Genomic DNA, 7,308 nt, shown 5'->3' on the forward strand with positions numbered 1-7,308 from the left:
CCATATGTCTACATCTCTAGTTTTGTGCCAGTACCATGCTGTTTTGATCACCTGAAGTCTGGTAATGTGATGCCTCCTGATTTCTTTTTATTTCTGAGTAATATATTGGCTATTTGAGGTTTTTTTTTTTATTCCACATAAAATGAGGTACTATTTTTTTAAGATCTTTAAAGTATGACATTGGTGCATTAATAGGGATTGCATTAAATCTGCAGATTGCTTTTGGTAGTACAGACATTTTAACAATGTTGATTCTTCCCAGACATGAGCATGGTATATTTTTCCATTTGTTAACATCTTCAGCTATTTTTTTTCTCAGAGCCTCATGATTCTCTTTGTAGAGATTTTTCATGTCCTTTGTTAGGTAAATTCCCAGATACTTCATCTTCTTTGGCATAACTGTAAAAGGCATAGAGTCCTTGACTATATTTTCAGCTTGACTGTTGTTGGTATATATAAAAGCTACTGATTTGTTAAGTATTGATTTTGTATCCTGAGACACTGCTGTATTCCTTGATCACTTCTAAGAGTTTTGTAGTTGAGTCCCTGGGGTTTTCTAGGTATAAGATCATGTCATCCACCAAGAATAAGAGTTTGATTTCCTCTGACTCTATTTGGATACCTTTCATACCCTTCTCTTGCCTGTTTGCCATGGCTAAGACTTCCATTACTATGTTGAATAGCAGTGTAGACAGTGGGAATCCTTGTCTAGTTCCTGATCTCAATATGATACTGGCTGTGGGTTTGCTGTAGATGGCCTCTATCAGTTTAAGAAATGTCTTATCTAAGACTATTTTATTAAGTGTTCTGATCACGAAAGGATGCTGGGTATAATCAAAGCTTTTTCTGCATCAATTGAGAGAGTCATATGATCTTTGTTTTTTTATTTTATGTATGTGATATATTATATTTATAGATTTATGTATGTTGAACCAAACTTATAATCCTGGGATAAAACCAACTTGATCCTGGGATATAATTTTCTTGATGTGTTGTTGAATTCTGTCCCCCTGGCAATTGAAGCAACATCAAAAATATGTTACTGGGATTTGATCAAACTAAAAAGCTTCTGCACAGCCAAGAACACAGTAAGTAAAGCAAACAGCCTTCAGAATGGCAGATTTTTGCAGGTTTAGTTTCTGACAAAAGTCTGATAACTAGAATGCACAGAGAACTCAAAGTAATCAATAAGAAAAGAGCAAACAACCCCATTTCATTGTGGGTAAGAGACTTGAACAGAAACTTCTCTGAAGACAGGCACATGGAGTACAAACACATGAAGAAATGCTCATCATCTTTAATCATCAGAGAAATGCAAATCAAAACCACTTTGTAAGATTAGCCCACATCATAAGATCCCTAAACTGCAGATGTTGGTGTGGATGTGGAGAGAAGGAAACACTTCTATGCTGCTGGTGGGAATGAAAACTAATACAGCCTTTTTGGAAAGAAGTTGGGAGAATACTCAAGGAATTAAAAGTAGACCTACCATTCAATCCTACAATTCCTCTACGAGGTATACACCCAGATGATCAAAAATCATTTTACAACAAAGACATTTGCACCAGAATGTTTATTGCAGCCCAACTCATACTTGACAAGTCACGGAAGTAGACCAAGTGCCCACTGACCCATGCATGGATTAAAAAATTGTGGTTTTGGAAAAAGCCCAAGTGCCCATCGATCCACGAATGGATTAATAAATTGTGTTATATGTATACCATGGAACATTATACAGCCTTAAAGAAAGATGGAGACTTTACCTCTTTCATGTTTACATGGATGGAGCTGGAACATATTCTTCTTAGTAAAGTATCTCAAGAATGGAAGAAAAAGTATCCAATGTACTCAGCCCTACTATGAACTGATTTACGGCTTTCACAGGAAAGCTATAACCCAGTTATAACCTAAGAATAGGGGGAAGGGGGAAAGGGAGGGGAGGGAGGGGGGAGGTGGGCAGAGGGAGGGTGATTGGTAGGATTACACCTGTGGTGCATCTTACAAGGGTACATGTGAAACTTAGTAAATGTAGAATGTAAATGTCTTAACACAATAACTAAGAAAATGCCAGGAAGGCTATGTTAACCAGTGTGATGAAAATGTGTCAAACGGTCTATAAAACCAGTGTATGGTGCCCCATGATCGCATTAATGTACACAGCTATGATTTAATAAAAAAAGAAAGAAAGAAAGAAAAAAATTATGGTTCATACCCTGGAATACTATGCAGCCATAAAAAGGATGGAGACTTTACATCTTTTATGTTTACATGGATGGAACTGAAACCTATTCTTTTTAGTAAAGTAGCTCAAGAATGGTGGGGAAAGTATCCAATGTAGTCAATACTATTATGAAACCAAGATATGATCACCTACAATTCATAGGAATATAAAACACAATTATAGTTCAAAAAGAAGGAGGGAAGAGAAGAGAGAGGGGAGGACAGGGGGAGGGTGAGAGGAGGGAGGATATTTGGTGGGATCTCACCCATTTTGCATAATGCAATGGCACATTTCAAAATTGTTAAGAGTATGAATATCTTGCCACAACAAATAAGTGAGGTGATTGTTATGTTAATCATTTTGATGTAAGCATTCCACATTATATATCAAATTAGTACATGTACTCCTGAAATGTACTCAGCTATGATTTAATTAAAAAGGCATCAAGCTAGAATTTTTGTTTTGTTTGTGTCAATCTATGGAAATTTGCCTACTGCCCTCTGTACTGGCTGGAGGACTCTGCTCCCGCCACACCCACCGCCGCTGCCCAGGTGCCCACGCCGTCCTGCAGGCCTCTGGCCTTCTCACACTCACCCATCTCGGCCTCCATTATCAAGCTCTCTCCTGGTTCTTATCTCCCGGTTCTCATGTTCCTGCTTTTCTCACGAAATCCTCCTTGTCCTCTGACTGTGGGTAACATCCAAGGCTCTCCAAGGTTCTGTCTTTGAACCACGCTGTTCCTCTTTTTGTTCTGCTAACATCTAGATTTGCTCTTCCATTGTCCCTGAGTTTCTGACTTAAATCACTACCTGCTTCCTGGAATTTCTCATAGTCGAGCTGTCTTAATATGTTCTCTCTCAATCCTCTTCTCCTGTCTCACTATGTGGGACCACTCCACTCAAATGATTAAGCCGGAGAGACGGAGTCCAGTCTCTGTCCAGTCATCCCCGCCCCAGCCCTGTTTGTTCTCTAATCCCTGCTGTGTTGGGGTGAGTGTTACCTCCTGCTTGGACTGCTATGGTGTTCTTCTGGTTTTCTGGTTTGACCTCTTTACCTTACATGTCGTGGACAGGATAAATTAAGTGTAACAGAATCATAAACACCACCCTCAAGTTCCTTGGAGAACCGTGTACTTTGCATGCTTCCTCTTGACACGTTGACCTGAGTCTGTTTATTTGTCTTGTCTCACTTCCAAATACACCTTGCTTTGCCTCATCCCTGCCAGTAACTGTGAACACGCCTTGCTGTCTTTTGCAACAACTCTGCTTATTCACATACGTCAATTTATTTTTATTATTAAAAGTTGTAATGTAGAGACATTTACAGTTACATAGCAGAAACATCTGTTAGCAGGACTTGAATCGGGACTTCTCACACTGTAACACCTACAGGCTGATGTGAGGTCTTTGGACATGGATTACCCAGGTTTGCCACAAACCAGCTGTGGGCTTTAGGCTTGTGACTTGAATTTTTTGCACCTTAATTTCCATATTCATAAAATAGAGATAATAGAAGATTTTTCATGGGCATATTGTATGTAAAGACAAAATAAATCCATAAATTAAATTATGTTGGCTATTCTGAAAATACAATGTCGGTAAAACTTTCAGAAATTCTTTGTACCGTTTGGACTTTCTTATGGAAACTATGTTAAATGTTTGGGTGGGGATCAGTCAGCTGACGCCTCACCTCTGCTCCTATTGTCAGTGTGACACTCAATAATTGTTTAACCCCTGTCTGCCTTGGTTTCTCCATCCTTCCAAGGAGCATAACAACTTACAAGCTTCAAACTAATGTTGTAAGAATGAAGTAAAATAACTTTTGTTAGGTACTTGGAAAAGGTGCTTGGCGTGTAGAGGATGTTCAATAAATGCTGGTTGTCTTATTTGTGTGACTAATACCATCAGAATTTAATGGCCTCATTCATGAAGTCGTCCATCTCAGTCATTCAGTTTATATTTTATATGTTTCAATAGTGTTATTTTACAACATTTTTCATTTTTTTGAACCTAATTTTTTTTTTTTAATAAAAGGTAAGGTATTATTGGCTTGGGATGCTATTGGCTTTCTGAATTCTAATTTATCCAGTACATCTGCTCACTCTCCTCTTATCAGTATTTTTTTTTCCCAGACAGACAAGAGTATTATTTTAAAACAAGGGAAAATTAGTTTTTGTTTCCAAATCTTTCATTTGTGTGTGTGTGCATTTGTGTGTGAGCATGTGTGTAGGTGCGTGTGTGCACGTGTGTGGCTGTGCACGTGTGCGCTCATGCGTGCATGGGTGCATGTGTGCGTGGATGCATGTGTGCCTGTGATTGTTTGGCTTAGATTTCCAATTGAACATGGCCAGACACAAGATTCTCTCCCTGACCAAATTTTTTCCAGTCTGCTCTAAGTCTTCTTTCCTACATGGCCCCCTCCTGGTCAGACCTGCATAGCCCAGTTTGAGCAAGAATTCTAAGTCACTTCAGAGCGACTCTCTCCGGCCCCTGACATCAGACCCCCATGGGCTGCCTTGAGCAAGGATCCCCCGGGTTAGTGTAGCAAGAGCCCCCCAACTGTGCCCTCCTTCTCTCTGCTTATTTTCCATCCACTGACTCACTTTCTACCCCTTGCCTATGAAACTATAGCTGTCTTTACTGTATTTCAAATTTATGCCAGTTCTCTACGGAGGTTTCTTTTTTCTTGTTGCAATAGTTTCTCAATACAACTTATTCTTACTACTTTAACTGATGTCCAACTCTGTTCTTTTTGACAGTTTCTTGCTGCTGCAACTTACTTCTGGATTGGAACCACCGTCGGATCACAAACAAGACGAGTGGGCCTCTTGGTACATGCCCCGAGATGGTCTGCCTCCAGTTCTCTTGCTTCTTTGGTGTACAATGGGGAGTCTGACTCCAAAATCCAATGCTATGGATGTTTGTGAATACATTTTGATTCTTCAGATTCTGAGTGTACTCGAGGTTGGGTTACAGACCCAGGCAAGCAGGAGCCGTGTGAGGGTCCAAGAAGCTGATTTCTGTAAGGTAGAGAGGGAGGGATATAGCCTCATTTCTCTGTTTAAAGGAACTGTGTAATTATCACTCAGCTGAAAGCTCCCATCCTAGATGTTGTTGTATTGATGTGACAGAGTATCACAGCCGTGGTAATTTACAATGAACAGAAATTTATTGAGATTCTGGGAAGCTGAAATCAAGGGGCTGGCATCTTGTGAGGCCTCCTTGATGAAGCAATACAGACAGAGAGGGGGCGAGAGAACGAGGAGAGGGAGAGGGAAAGGGGGAAACTCATTCTTTTTTTTTTAATTGTTTACATTTATTTCAAAAAGAGATTTAGCATTACAGAATGATACACAAATTTTTGTTGGTTTTAATTTTTTCATGTAGGACTCAATTCATTTTTTTTTTTCTGGTTTGCTTTAACTAACATTTAACCACAACTTTTTAGGAAAACATCCGTTGAACAATTCAAGATAAAGCATCTGACACAATAGTAATTTGCTCATTCAAAATAGGGAAACTCATTCTTTCGTGAGAAATTCACTCTGCAATATGGCATTGACCATTCATGGGAGTGCTGACGTCATGACCTAATCACCCCCATAGGTCCCAGGTCTCAACACTGTTGCATCAACAATTGAGTTTCCAACACATTCTGTTTGGGGGGCACCTTGAGACCTCAACATCTGCTCACACTCTTCTGCTCACACTCTTGCTGACAGTGTGCTTTGCCACTATGGCTCTGAGACTTCTGGTTTCTTTCTTCCTGGCAGAACTTTACAAAGAACTCTCTCAAGCTACAACACTCCTTCTGGAACTCCATGGCTATCTCCACCTTAGTTCACCTAGAAGAGCCCTACACCAAAAAGAAACACACATCTCGGATGCACAATTCACTTACTCTGCTTCGTGTGAAGAAGTTGAAAACTGGCTAAATATTCCAAGCTTTGCTCAAAATATGGAGAGTCTTAATTTTTTTTTTTATTAAATCATAGCTGTGTACATTAATGTGATCATAGGGCACCATACACTGGTTTTATAGACCATTTGACACATTTTCATCACACTGGTTAACACAGCCTTCCTGGCATTTTCTTAGTTATTGTGCTAAGACATTTACCTTCCACATTTACTAAGTTTCACATGTACCCTTGTAAGATGCACCGCAGGTGTAATCCCACCAATCACCCTCTCTGCCCACCTCCCCCCTCCCTTCCCTCCCTTTCCCTTTTCCCCCTATTCTTAGGTTGTAACTAGGTTATAGCTTTCCTGTGAAAGCCATAAATTAGTTTCATAGTAGAGCTGAGTACATTACAGGTGCGCGGCCTACAGACATATGAAAAAATGCTCATCATCTTTAATCATCAGAGAAATGCAAATCAAAACTACTTTGAGATATCATCTAACTCCAGTAACATTAGCCTATATCACAAAATCCCAAGACCAGAGATGTTGGCGTGGATATGGAGAAAAGGGAACACTTCTACACTGCTGGTGGGAGAGTCTTAATGTTTTCAGAAAAAAATTTCTGACCCAGTAAGCTCCCTGTGGTCCCCAACCCTGGGCTGCAGATGGTACCACTCTGAGGCCTGTTAGGAGCTGGGCAGCAGTTGGTGAGCTGCAGGGGAGCAAGTGGGCTTCCTCTGCGCTCACAGCTGCTCCGTCACTCATACCACTGCCTGAGCTCCGCCTCCTGTCAGATCAGCCACAGTATTAGATTCTTGTAGGCGTCTAACCCTACTGTAAACTGGGTGTGCCAGGGAACTAGTTTGGGGCTCCGTATGAGATTCTAAGGCCTGATGATCTGGGGTGGGGCTGAGGTGGTGATGTTAGCACAGGGGGGCAGCTGTAAATCCAGCAGAAAGGCTTGACTGCACAGAGACCACAATAAACCAATTGCTTGAAGACTCATATCCAAACCATCCTTCCCACAGTTTGTGAAACAATTGTCTTCCATGATACCAGTCCCTGGTGCCAAAACAGTTGAGGACTGTTGCTCTAGAGGGCCCTCAATATTCCCAAGTCCCCCTCCCAGCTCTCCTCTGTACCCTCCCTGCCCACCATGCCCTGTCCATGTCCACACCCAGC

The sequence above is a fragment of the Nycticebus coucang genome, chromosome 11 (assembly GCF_027406575.1).
Source record: "Nycticebus coucang isolate mNycCou1 chromosome 11, mNycCou1.pri, whole genome shotgun sequence".
NCBI lineage: Eukaryota > Metazoa > Chordata > Mammalia > Primates > Lorisidae > Nycticebus > Nycticebus coucang.